The sequence below is a fragment of the Lasioglossum baleicum genome, chromosome 16 (assembly GCF_051020765.1).
Source record: "Lasioglossum baleicum chromosome 16, iyLasBale1, whole genome shotgun sequence".
In the NCBI taxonomy this organism is placed as follows: Eukaryota; Metazoa; Arthropoda; class Insecta; order Hymenoptera; family Halictidae; genus Lasioglossum; species Lasioglossum baleicum.
In genome coordinates this window covers 1685059-1699418 of record NC_134944.1, presented here as the reverse complement: position 1 = coordinate 1699418, position 14360 = coordinate 1685059, and the positions used below count along the sequence as shown (strand labels likewise).

The window sequence follows — 14360 nt, the reverse complement described above, 5'->3', positions numbered from 1 at the left end:
AGACTTCTCGGAGACGCAAGGTTAGTTGCACAAGTCTTGCCAGACACACGGTGAATCATGCGCGTCTGCACACAGCCGCTTAATACAATCGCGTTCACACGGGGAATCCCCGAAATTATGGCATCGGGAATAACTGGATAACGTGATGGTACAAATGTTTTTTTTTTTTAATTTTAATTCTTTTGAGGCTGATTTCATTTACTGGCTCGTAATTACGCGTCAGCCTCTAATTGTCCGGCACACGAGAGCGGTGTAAATCGTCCTTATTATTTCCCCTCTAATAGTCTTCTTGCCGTAATACTTTCACAGATAAACGGTGCGACTTTTTTTCCGAAACTGGTGCGAAAATAGATTCTAGAAAGCTGGCGACCTACATGGTCTCCCATTATGCCTTCATCTTTCAGCTCGCGGTTGTCATACTCTTGTCAATACACTTGATATATATTATTGAACAGTTACCGCAATTAATCCGCTCACTTTCGGTCTTGATATCAGTGATTAGAACTTTCTTTGTAGTTCGTAATTTCCTAAAAAAGGAGAAAATTTATATCTATTGTATGTCTACATAACAGAGCTGGACAAAAAATTAATCAACGATTGACGAATAAATTTCTACTTGAATCGTTGATCGCGCAATTAACGATTAATCTCCTACTTTAGTCGTTAATTCGGAATAACGGTTAATCATACATTAACAAAACCAAAATAGAATTTCATCTCGGTTTATAAAGGAGATTAATACATACATATTTATTAGACTCTGTTTAAAATCTTGATCGCGAGGGATTAAAGTTTCATCGCGGGGGCGAGATTCGAATTTCCACGAGTGCGTACGAGACTTCATACTTGACACGTTTCCTCGTTAGCACGGTTCACCGTGATGTAGGCCATGGGACTAATTGTTCCACGTAATTACAGTGTATCCTCGACGTCTGTGAGGAAAGTGGAATTTATTAGTGATTCAATCGGGGCAGGCTGCTATCCGATTTCGAATTCCTTGTCTAAAGGCTTCCGTTAAAAGTCGACTAAAATGTAAATCCACAATTTTCTGAGGAAAAATATTTTTCGCTGAAAATGGATCAGTGCATTTTCACGACGAAGACTATCGTCCCGTCTGGTTTCGCGTGGGTCCGTTGCCCTAGGTTCGTTTTCTCCGTTTTATCTGCGCGTTGCGGAGCGATAACCGTGTCTGCGTTGTCGTAGAACCGTGGAACGAGTTCTGCGAGCATGAGCCGAGTTAGGCTCGCGTGATACGAGGAAGACGCGAGAGGAAACAAGGGAGAGAGCAGGCTCGTTTGCATTCGCACTGTGCCAGTAGATCGGTGATCGCCTAATAAAGCGAGGCGACAGACATTTCGCTACGCTTTGACCGGCCTTTTACAAGACCCGCCATCTCGCCGAGTAATTTGAACGTTAATGAGAGAGAAAGACGCAACGCGAGAAACCTCGGGGACTGCGTCTCGACCGAAGGGAACGCACGTAGGAGTTCTGCACAGCTTGTTAGGTTTGTGAAAATTAAAGAAATTCCCCGCATTATATCTCAAGCGGTTTATTTATCCGCTGATAGCATGACCGGAGGATCCAGTAGAAGCTGTTTAAGCTCGCGGTTTAGTATACCTGGTTCGCGTAGATTCCGCGGGGGATAATGTAAAATTTGGAATATGTGGGGAACGAGGGAAAAAGAAGATTTTTAGTGGGACTTTTCTGTTGTTTATTGGGTCGTTTGTGTCTACGTGATTAGAACGGTTGTACGTTCAGCAGACGATCGTGCAGATATTGCTGATTTTAGCAGAAGCTATCTTATCGGCAGCTTACCTATCTTGAAATTTCTTTGGCCTTATCATTTTTACCGGATAATGAATATTAAGCAGCAGAATTGCCTAACTCCAACAAAAATAAGGAAATGACGGGTTAACGATTATGACGTTGTATGTTGCGCAAATTCTCGCTGAAATTTTACTCAATTATCAAAAAGTTGTAGATTTCGACCACATGCAATTTCTGAAAAAATCTCTTTTCACATCCTGTGGTAAACGAATTGCTCTAGCTTCTCAAAAAAGTGCAAATCGTATAGTCCAGTATTAAAAAAGTTATCGGTTTTTTGAGACCGTCCGAATATTAATGTGAGTCACTGTATGTAGCATAAATTAGATGGTGTACGCGTAGATCTTCGGCACGAGAGTCATGCAGCGTGTATTCCCGATGAAATTCGATCCCGTGTATCGTTTTGCGTTCTGCATGATGTTCGGAACGGTGCGTATTGCCCTTCTTCAAAGACAAACAGATAAATTTCATTTCCAAAGTACGCGATTTATACGGCTACATTCAAGTACATTCCAACAAATTTATTCCAACAAAAATATTGGGTTGGAAAGAAAATTCGTAGCGTTTCCAAATTAAGAATCGAAGATAACATTAAGGTATTTCATTCATATGTTTATTCAACAACACGAGAAGTTACCTCGAAAATAGCGAAAAGTAATTGTAGAACAGAATGGAAAATACAGTGCTGTGAGAGAGAATAATTATAAACTCAACCATATTTTTATGTTTCTCATAGTACCGAAACGAAAATTGACGAAACCGTTTATGCATTTTTATATTCTAATACGAAACAAAAGTGAGCAGACGACAAATGATAGTTTTGTTCCTCGGAAAACTTCAGAAACGTTTTGAATGAGGTATGAACAACGACTGAGTTTATAAATATTCACAGCTCAAATCTCCTTGTTTTGAAACATTCAGCATTGCACGAAGAAGAGATGGCAAGAAACTGTTAGCATAGAAAAGGTCGGACTACCTCATCATAAATGTATATTGGTGGATTCTTGGAAATAATAACGAAAAAATACAGGAAATAACTGTGAGTTTATAATAATTATAAGTATGTTATTGAATAAATCTATCAATAATTATCTGAATTTTAGCTTTCAATTTTAATTTACAAACGCTACGAATTTTCGTTTTAATACAATGCATGAAGGTGCGCAGGTGGCAATGGAAAAATCGTGTTTCCAAACAATAGTTAGAGTTTTCCGCGGAACCAATTTCCTCCGGGCTCGAAAAACGAAGTCGGAATGAATCGCAACGGCCTACACAGCGCAGCGGTCGAAGCCTAAAAAAGAAAATGACAATCGTACATCCTGCGGAAGCGGATGCTCGTCGGCACGCTTCGCTGACCTCTTCAACCTTCCACTCCTCTCGTTTCTTTCCCCACCTTGCGCATTGGTACATCGATGTAAAAACTGGCATAATGGAATTTTGTTGCACTACATAAGTGTACTTACAGCAGTCTACACGCGTCGTCCGCGACGGTGCAGTTTAACGACCTCGAAAACTGCTCTAACCACTTTTCTCTTTTGACCCGACAAGAAATTGAAAATGCTCGTCTTCCTTTCTTGTCTTCGGTGAATTAGATGTTCTAGGTTCTCGCAGTGGAGCTTTCAATTCAATCATGTATTCGATCGTGTTACACTTCATAGTTTCAATAACATATGCTTATACATACTTCGAATGTAAATTAATCTGCGATTATCCAAGAACATAGAATTTAAGAAAATCGGATCCAATCGGATCTTATTTTCTGTGGTAATAGTCCTTCCAGATCAGACATAAATTCAAATCGAACAAATTCTGTCGAATTTTATTTTTTGTGCATTTTTTGAAAATTATGCAATTATGGCTTCGAAAAAAGATCCGCAGTCTAATGATAAGGTGGGCAACGCGTCAGGCAACTCTCCCCTGTAAAGTGTAGTTTATTAGAATAATTTTGAACAACGCTTTTTACCGAATCTGACAGATGTACGGGCAATAGCGTGCACGTGTACAAAGCCGAATATTTCGGCGGACCGGAAAAGGTGAGCCCGGAAGGATCGATCGATCGGAAGGCGAAAGGTCACCGCGGTTCAAGCGCCTCGATCGCCTTCAATTACGATTCAGCCCTTGTACGATTTTTCTCGGGACTGTCCGATGGGTATCGCGGCCACTCAACCGTCCGATTAATTGATGAAACGTCGACGCATCGCGAAAACGGTGCTCAACCCTATTCCGGCTGCCATAAACCCCCCGCTGCAATAATAAAACCGGGCAGACCAGAATAGAACAATGTGGCACGAGGTTCAACGCGCGCGTTCGTCTCGCGGATACGCAAATGAACTTGTCCGCGGAAGTGGTGAACGAACCACACTATGTATGTATGTTCCATCGGCGCATATGGCACGAGCACATGGCGCACATGGGGTGCACCGCGACGCAATCGTGTAAACGATTGATTTTTTCACCGGCGATATTTCAGGGGTCTCTGGGTAAACATTCGCGGCCGCACGGAGCTACGAAAAATTTCTCGACCGTGAGCCAACATTTTTAATAATTTACGACCGAAGAATTCGTTGAATAATTTGTCATTCATGTTTACGATCCTAATAATTAAAGACATTACAACGCGTCATTCTCATAAATTTAATCCACCAAGAAATTATACGAAAAATGGATTAAAAGCTGCACAACATTTAATAATCTACAGCCGATGAATTCGTTGAATAATTTCTCACGGATGTTCAGAATCCCAAAATTCCAAAATATCAGAGCACGTTATTTCGGCGAATTTATTCGAGCAAGAAATTAATTCTAACGATAAATTGATCGGACTCCAACAAAGTTGCACAAGTTAAAGCTCGGATCCTCCACCGTGAATGGAACAGAATTAGCAGAATGAGAATGACACGCAACCTGCAGCCCAGCAATTCAACTCCCGTTACGGCGAAAGAATAACGCATTGCACAGTAATCTCCGGCCATCTTACAATTTACTACGTTTTCGCCGTTATTAAGACCGCGGCAACTTCTCCGAGTACCGTTCCATGTTAAACAAGAAACCTATATTTTTTTTTTACGAATCCTGACATTATTCCACGGGATGAGCTACACTGTTTTCTTACTATCTCGTTGCGACCGGTGAGAATCCGCCATTTCCGATGCCTGTTCCGTAGATTTCAACGTGGAGCACCGTGCTCCAATTACTCGTACTTATATCGCGTAACATGTTTAAGTTTAAACTACTTCCTCTACACTTTTTTTTTTATTCGTTGTTTTATTGTGTCGAATGGGACAGGATATTCGCATCAATTTCCTCGAGACTTTGTCTTATCGATTTTGATCGTTTAAATTGATTTAAATGATGTGAAATCATTTTGTTGTTTCTAGCAACTCTGTGCGATTACAACAGTTTATCCCTTTGCTATCGCAGCAATTGTAACTCGAAAATTAAACATTTCTTCTTAGCTAGAATAATAATAATTCCATTATTATTATTATTATTATTATTATTCCATTATTAGCTATGCCAGAAATAAGTTAGTCAAAGTCCCATAAAAAAATAATGAAAAATAAAGTGGTTTTGTACATTCGATTCATGGTGTCAGTATACATAGTGGTGTTCACACCGATATACCCGACCCGAGATCAATCATCGCCGCCCTGCGGCGTTGGCCGGCAGTGGAGTGGGTGGTAGGCACGGACAGTAAACGCGACTTTACTGTAAATGTTTAGTAATTGATTAGATACCGACGTATTTAACAATATGAACAATATTGTGCACAATATTGTCACCACTCGAGTGCTGACGGTTAAAAAACCAGAATGGACGAACATTTAACGTGCAGGAACGAGAAGAATGGCGGGCGGCGCAGCGAATTCAGCGTAATTTCGCAAAGAAGGTTCAGAATGCGGGCGTCATCTGTGCACACGTCAGAACCACAATTTAAAGGGCGGCGCGCGATGCAGTAGCACTAATCGGCGCAAAATCAGTGGGTACAGATAGCCGGTGCATTCCAGGCGGAGTCGGTTGAACGGCCTCGTAACATCTTCACGTGGAAAAGGAATGATTGAGCCGAGCGCAGCCGGAGAGCTGCTCTCTCCGCCATCGTTTAACCGGATTAGGAAGCCAGTCCGAGAAACGTCCCTGTTCCGCGGTCCGCGGTCCGCGATGCACTTCAGATACAATGTCAACACGTGTTACCCGTCGGTATATGTTGCAGAAACCGCGTGTGCAACAGCTAGGGATTGCAATCCCGCAGGATCCCGCGTTATTTTTTAGTCCCGCATTTCTTAAATAGGTGATGCGGAATCCCGCAAATTATGCGGGACTATGCGTCCCAAAATTTCGCGAATGACGACGCGCACGAAGAACTTTTTCGATGGTCTGTCATGAAGATATCGACAAAACTTTAAAAAAACAGATGATTTTCTTTGAGAGCGATGGCAAAAAGGGGAAATATTTACGTATGGCTTACGAATATTTTTTAATTATTCGACCTTCAAGTGTAGAGGCTCAACGACCTTTTTCCGCTGCAGGATATCTTTTTGTAATGACTTGAGAAGTAGGTTGGGAGACGAAACAATTAATAGTCTTTGTTTTTTAAGATCGTATTTTCAAAATTCTATAAACTAAAATTTCCTTTTGCGATTTTGTTTCACTTTATTTACATAAAATAAAAATTTGCAATGTTTTTTTTAAGAAGAAGAAGCTATTTTATGTTGAATTTATATTCAGACTTTGTTTTTGTTAAGTTAATTTAGAGGTTTATAATTAATTAAAATTATATCATAAATAGAGTTTGTTTTTTTTATTACGTATATACATATATTAGGTGTATGTGAAAGCTTTAGTCTTTCCTCAAACGTTTTTAAATAGGATTACTTTCGTTTATACCATGTATAATTACTTTAATATAATTCTCTTTTTATTATATGAGTTATAGAAAATTGGGAAAACTATTTCGAACTTATATTTATTATGCTTATATTATATATAAATACAAGAACAGTAAACAAAGATTAAAGCTTTTGTATACACTTAATTGATCTAACAACCAAACTCCTGATTATCGCGGGATCCCACAGGATCCCGCGGGATTGAAGCTGTTCCCGCATCAATCCCGCGGGATTGAAAATACCGCGGGATTGCAATCCCTAGCAACACCACGTTGGAACGTCGACACGCCGTGCAGTACCGCGAGGATGCAACTGCCTACTGCATCCGTTGATGCACAAGGCACACGTGCTCGCTGCACATGGTTTCATAAGAAAATCAAAATCTAATAATCGTCCGTACCATTGAATTTTAACACTTAAAAGCAGCTGGTGCGTGTTCGCTTGTAAAAATGACGAGATTCATTTGCGCGGGTTCCCTATTGTATCGTGTACTTGACAAATGTGTTTGAAATTTGTGTTTTATTCGCCAAGTTTCATACTTAACGACCTGATAATACGTGCGCTACTAAAGAGATCTGTACAATCATTTTGATTATTTGAATAATTGTAAAAAAAATCTGGAACCGAGATCAGAACCGAACGAGATATACATATAATATTAATGTGGCCACGGGCGGACTGTAATAGGTGCCATAATTGAATCCCAGCAATTACAGCTGCACGTCCGCAGTTAAACGGAAGCAGTTCTGAAGAAGATTCCATTTTTCACGCGGCGCTCGCGTGCTTCCGTGCGGGGAACAACGGTCCCGTAACTCTGCACGGTCAGATTGTCAAATTCGCGATAGTTCGCAGTCGCTCTCGCGGAAACCAGCGGAGAAGGTGCTCCGCATCGCGTGCGACAGTTCTTCTAGGCAGCGGTATGAATTTCATGGTTCGGCCGCGTTTGACGGTTCGTTAAACGTACGGAGATTTTGTAATTGCTCGCGAAAAGTGCACCGGCGAGCAGCTTGTTTGCCGAACAGACCAGAAACCAATGTGAATACTCTCTTGTAGTTACACGTGAAACCTGCGTTTCGATTTTATCTTACGCAAAGTTCCATTATTCTTCATTCTAATTCGATCAGGGACTGCGCATGCGATATCACCTTGTCGCCGGTGCACTTTTACTTTTAGCTGCGCGCAGACTAAATCGGGAGCGCCCCTCGATCTTCCAGGCGATTTTTCAATCGCGCACCATAATTACCGCGTACCGGTTAAAGGATGCATCGGAAGACTGGAATTTCCGGTCTTGTGGCTCTCGCGCCGGTAGCAAGCACTTAATTACGACTGACGAGATACCGTATCTCGATGCACTTTTCTCTGGCGTTATATCGAACTGCGCTCCGGAAACGGTTAATCTGGCGCGTGCCGCTAGTCCTGCCTAATATTAGAACGTTAACATATTGTCCGCCATTCGACTAATCTAAATCACCGATTCAAAATAAAAATTGTCTGCGTCGATTCAATTTTTTAAATTTGTCGACAATTTTGAATTTCATCTGCCCAATTTTGCTGCAAATGCATAAAGATCCGCAGTCTATTAATAATTCGTGATTCATCATTTTACGAATTTCTCGTTCCGCCATAAAATCACTTTTTTTTTTTAAATATTAAGGTTTAACGTCGCATCAACGCGGCCGTTCACGTCCACACGCGAGTTCTACAATTTCAGGTGAAAATTTACAGGAAATCCGAACGACGATATTTTTCCGAGCAATCTTCAGCGCCTAGGAAAATCGTAGGCGTTCGAAACGCGTGAGTTTTGTCTTGTGAAACAATCACGGGTGTACGCACCGCTAAGCCCGAATATGTTACGCCTTTTCTCGCCGCGGGTTAACGCGGCGAAGGCTTAATTCGTCAAACCGAGCCGGGCATTATCGTAAATAACGTGCATCAAGGAGCGCGAACGTGTTTAGATCTGCGCCGTCCCCTCATTACCGTTTCAAATTTAACGAAATTGATTCAAATTGACGACCTTACTGCTTTGATCTCTTGCAAATAACGAGCGGCTGCTCGCTGGCTAACCATGGATAAAACGCTAGACACGCTCTACAAATCAACGGAGAAAATGCGTACGCGCGATGCGCTGCGTGTGTGCGCTTCAGCGTTTTATTTGCGCTGGATCGCATCGGTCCGCTTCCACGAAATTCACGGTACGGGGAGCCTCGTAATGACGGTGACGAAAATGTCGTTGTTGTTGCGATTCTGCATTCTAAAAATACCGCTAAACACGGAGTTATTAGGTGTACAAATAAGTTCTCGGCTATTAGATAGTCCGTTTGCGTAAATTCTAGAGGTGTCCGAGATCGGGACCGAGTATCAGAAGTCCCGAAAAAATGCACGGGAATGCACGCCTCTAATATTAGGCACTGTATGCTTTTCGCATATCAACTGAAAAAACAGTTCCTAAGGAGATGATGTGTGAAACATTGGGAGAAGATGCTCTATCTATCAGCACCATCAAGAAGTGGTTCCAAAGATTCCGGAGTGGAAATTTCGATCTCGAAGATGACGAGAGAGCAGGAACGCCGAAAAAATTTGCTGATGAGGATTTGGAGCAATTACTCGATATTCGTGTACAGTAGAATCCCGTCTATCACGATGAAAAAATTAGAATTACTGTGTGATATTATACAGTCTTTTTAAACAAGTTTCTGGTCACGTTATACTGTATTCGTTTTACGAATTACGTTGATACACCGCGCAACCCAGGATTAACCGAATCGCTTTGATCAGCGCGGAAAATCTGCGTAGATCGCGGACCCTCCTTCGTTCCAGCAATTATGATCGCTCGCGAGTGAAATCGCAATTACATAAAACAAAGCGAATCGATTGCTATGCATGCCGTCCGGGTGCGTATCTCGCATGAATCACAATGCACCGTTCAAGTGCTCCGGGTTTCGAGCGATTTAATGAGGAAGTGCAGCGTGTTGGCAACGGTTTTGCTGCTAAGACAGACTCCCGGCGAACAGGTGTTCTGCGAAGGTGGCAGATGGCGGATGATGGGAACGCGATCAGGCCACAGTGAAATCGCGTCGAAATCCATCGGTTAAGGCGCATTCACGCTTCTTCGGTTTAAACGCACGTCTACGATTCATATAAAAGAAATTCTTGGCTTCTGTGTCCTGCAATTAACGGAGACAATTCTTAACCGAAAGATTCGTTGTGAAAACTCGAAATTCACGCTTCTTCGCTTTAGACGCACATCTGCGATTCACATGAAAGAATTGTTTTATTGAATTATTTGGTGTGCAAATAAATTCCTTCCCCTTTCTTTTTAACGATCATAACTTCCGATTGAATTCGAATTACTTCCCGATTGTGACGCCATCTGATAGAGCGTTTTTTTTAGTTTTAAGACCTGGTTTTGCACCTTTCATTGTGAAAACTCGAAATCCAGAAGAAATCTGGGTTTCCCGTTGTACCCCGCTGCGATAAACGACGATTTCCCATCGTAAGCGCGAAGCATGATCGGACGCGTCGAATGTGTGTCACATTTGTCCGCGTTTCGACTCAATCATCTATCGGAAAAAATCAGTCAGCGTGCACATGGCAACGCGCGAGCAGAATTCTTTACGAGGAGAAAGTCCACGAACACGTCGAGAAGAAGAAGAAACGAATTAGGCTGCTGTACGCGGGATGTCTGCATTTAATGTTTATTAATTGATATATGTTCTGCAACAGTCCGCGCGCGTATATTTGCTCGGCGGGATGCGAGATCGTTTATCGGTAGCCTGCGGAGGTTTATGGAATTTTTAATATTTGTATTAGATAAACGTTAGGAAAGTGTAGATACAGAATTAAGAAAAATCGTACCAAATTCTATTGAATCTCGAGCCTATCAGTATTATCGTAGTCCCTGGGAAGGGGTGATTATATTTGAACATTTATATGTACATTTAGATAAAGGTTTAATATTTTCAGCTTTACTTGATTTTATTTATGCTCCTTAATTCGTTGTGTTGGGAGGATCGCGCGATTTTTAATTAAGCCGCGAGCCACCTTTCTCTGTACCAACACCTGTCCGTCAGAATCCGCAAGTGTTCTCGTCGGTTTATGTAACGAGAAGAAAATGGTAATGTGTGCTGCAAGCTGTGACCACAATCAGGATTTCTTACAAAAGCTCAACCATGAGATGCGCCTTTATTAATTAGCTACTATGATACTCGATTGTTTTATTCATTACTGAATTCACTGAATGCACTTCTCTCCGATCGTTGCAACTTATTATTCATCGAGAAATAATGCATTCGTACTGTAAATCTCTAATGATAGATTTGACGGGAACAGAAGGAGCAAACGTCTTTTTTACGAGTTCATGAATTATGGTATCCTAACAACTGGCCACCAGACACCTGTACAATTAAAGCCAGTCGAGCTTCGATATAAAATCCTGTCTAATTGCTGTTATAATGAAACAATCGCTTGCTAATTTCGGGAACAGTTACTTGCAATTAGCAATAGCGCGAGGCAACATTAATTTCTACGGGTTAGTAATTCGATTTAGAATGCAGAGCGTACGGTATAATCGAGTGATTCGGTACTCGGGGCTAGGATCTAACTTGAGCGAGCGTAATTTAGGCGTCCCGTTTTATTCGATCATGCTTCATACCGCATTTTATCACGTACGAAGTTCTGTGACACAACTTATCCTTATTAGATCGGACAACGATCGCTTTATCGACTGCGAAATCCATGACGGGATAGCACGAAGCGTTAGGTGATGGAAAGACTGGAAATTTGTCGTGCGATTATGCTACGCGTCCAGGTCAACGTACCTCGCGCGCTGGCATTTATGAATGGCGGCAAGCTCCAGTTCGATAAGCGTGAAGTTCACGAGAAGCACGCGAGATTGTACAGGTTTCCGAGATAACGTGAGTTTTTACATGCTCCAACGCGTATTCCCAACTTTCAATGCCTGTTTCTTGTGCATTTTTACGCGCCGGACATTGATCCATTAATTAATTTTATCTAACATCGCCGGTACTCGACAGTATTAGTCCTCGAATCAAATAGACATGCAAATTTTCAATTTCATAAATGCTTCATGCTCGGATAGCAACAGTTGCGAATCTGTTCACGATTAACGAAACTGTGCAAACGTTTTAAACAATTTTCGAAGGTGAAAGAATCGGCTGAAATCGTTCAATAAAGAACTTCCATAGGAATGGATTCTTCTCCATTGAATTATGGAGTAGAACGCAGCTCGAAGCTGAATTAATACGAGCTCGCGTTACGCTAATTAAGTAGCTAATTAAGTAACATCGCGAAAAGATCGTGCCTCGTGTAATTGCAACACACACGCGCGCAGAAATGGTTTTATTGTGTCGTGAAAAATGATTTTCTTCTCTTGTTTCGCTGTCGGAGCGTTATCTTTTTACCGCCTCGAGAGATTCGCTGTCAGTGACCATACGTTTATTCGATCATGAAATTAGCTTCGCAGATTACAGCCCCGTCTCCTCTTTACCTGGTAAAGAGACCTGGCTGTTGCTAATTAAACGATGAAAGAGAAATTGGACGATCGCAGAAAAATTTCGTCCGGATCAGCGGTTTCTCTATTACTAGTGTAGTATAGACACGTTTTGAAACTGCGAATTAACTCTTTATTAAAAGATTTTGGCGCCTCCGCTGGTCTATAACCGAAAATTGTCGAAGGAAAAAGCGTCTGCTCGGTGGCAGGGCAGTTTCCCCGATATTTTCAGTCGCTGATCCGTCAGCTTACTTATTCCAGTAACAATTGCGGCATCGACGTAAGCCGCTTTTGTTCACGAAGGGTGCTCTGAAACGATTTCTTGTCACGGCATTTTCGAGCAGGCCAGAAGACTTATAGCTGGCCACTGATGGAATAAAAATGGGTCGACTTCGATGACAGAGCGGCAATGGTACGGACTGACACCATGCTATTCATGTTTTCGTCCTATCTTTTTATTAAATTACTCCGCCCACGAACGGCCGCTCTGCTTTTGTACACTTGTATGCGTGACGGTGGTAACGAGAAATGAATGCGGGAGTATTCAATATTTCAAAGGACAAATTAGAGAGAAAGGAATTCACTGAGGGAAAAAGAAAACATTGACTTGTTCATCGACGTGGCAATTTTCAGAAATTATTTACCCGGCATACTGACATCTCCTAATTGATTAAAGCACGACAATTTGTCACAGCAACCGATTAAACTTCCAACCAACGAAAATTTACTGTAAATCCACGGTGTAGTGGTCAGCGAAATTCATTAGCGAACCGATAATTCTAATCGCTTGCATAACTGGTTACTACGCTCTGCCCCTAATTCCAGGCGTGCATAAACATCCTGCGGATCCTATCGTTTCGAGATCACTGTCCGGACAGGACAGGACAGGGATTGGAAAATTATAGTTGGCGAGTACCGTTAATGAAAATCGCGGAAAACGTGTTTTGTCCCGTTTCACCGGCGTTTAATCGGCATCGATAAGAGCCGGAGGATCGAGGCGATCAATAAACGTCGAACGGAGCAACAACGATCGTTCTGCCGATCAAGAGCCCAATACGCTCCACATAAATTCTCATTGGAGCCGGCTCATCGTCCTCGAATAAGAGTATATCATAACTCGGTGTTTGTTATCACGATCGTGCGCGAGCAAGAGACCAGAAAGAGACCAACGAGATTGCAGGATGCAGCTGATTGCCAATTCGCGACCTATTGCAGCATAAAACATTTCGCTGCGTTCGACTGTCGCGCAACGAACGCTATAGCGCGAGCTTTCTCGATGGATAAACGCAGCTAATTCTTTTAAAAGCGTTGACATCGTTCATTTGAATATTTAATTACCACGATATCCTTTTGTCTTGGCATCGACTCGCAATGCTTTCACTTTTCACGTGTTCTTACTTTCTCATGGTCGCGCCGCGCCGCAAAGATTATATCCATGTTCATTGAGAAACCATCGCCGAGGAATTCACCGAGGAATTAGAAAATCCCAATATGAGCGTAACTCCTCAATTATGTAAAAATATGGAAACGCACGCCGGGGTCGCTGTACCTTTCGAATCGCGTCGGCTCGCGGATTTTCTTCAACATTGGAAATATTTCCTTTCCGTGGCGCGAACATATGCGAACGTCTCGGGTTACCGCTGCGGTAACGTGTTCGATAATTGTGCATCTTTATGTGAAATTACAACTTTCCGGAGAGGAATAGTATATTCTCTGTATATTTCTCAGATCTACACTGCCCGAAATGACTATAAAGCCACCTGATTTTTTCGTGAAATCTTATAATTATTGTAGGATTCTTGAGGAATGGGGTCGGTCTTCCATTAATGCCTTTTAATAGTTAAAATACTATATTTCACTAAATACGTATATAGTTAGACGCTCGCTGTTACGCTATTGACTCTCTAAACGCGCTCGGACAAACTCTGCTTCGCCCGCCGAACTTCCACGCTTTATATCTTTCACCCCCTTGCATTCATCTCGCTTGCACCCATCTCGCTTGCACTCTGTCTCTCACATTCTTCCCTATCGCTCAGTTCTAAACACTTTTCGTTCACGCCTTCTCATTGTCAGTCACTCGAGTTTTCCAAACATACCGACGCCGGTCCGTCTGCGTCGCAACATGATCCGGTCGCCCGCAC

The 14360-nt window shown here is 42.1% G+C and overlaps 1 protein-coding gene across 5 annotated transcripts in view; it reads left to right on the top strand.

Annotated features, from left to right (window-relative positions):
• Jvl (javelin-like) overlaps window positions 1–14360 on the top strand; it is a 68426-nt gene that overhangs the window by 25439 nt on the left and 28627 nt on the right. The window lies entirely within an intron of this gene.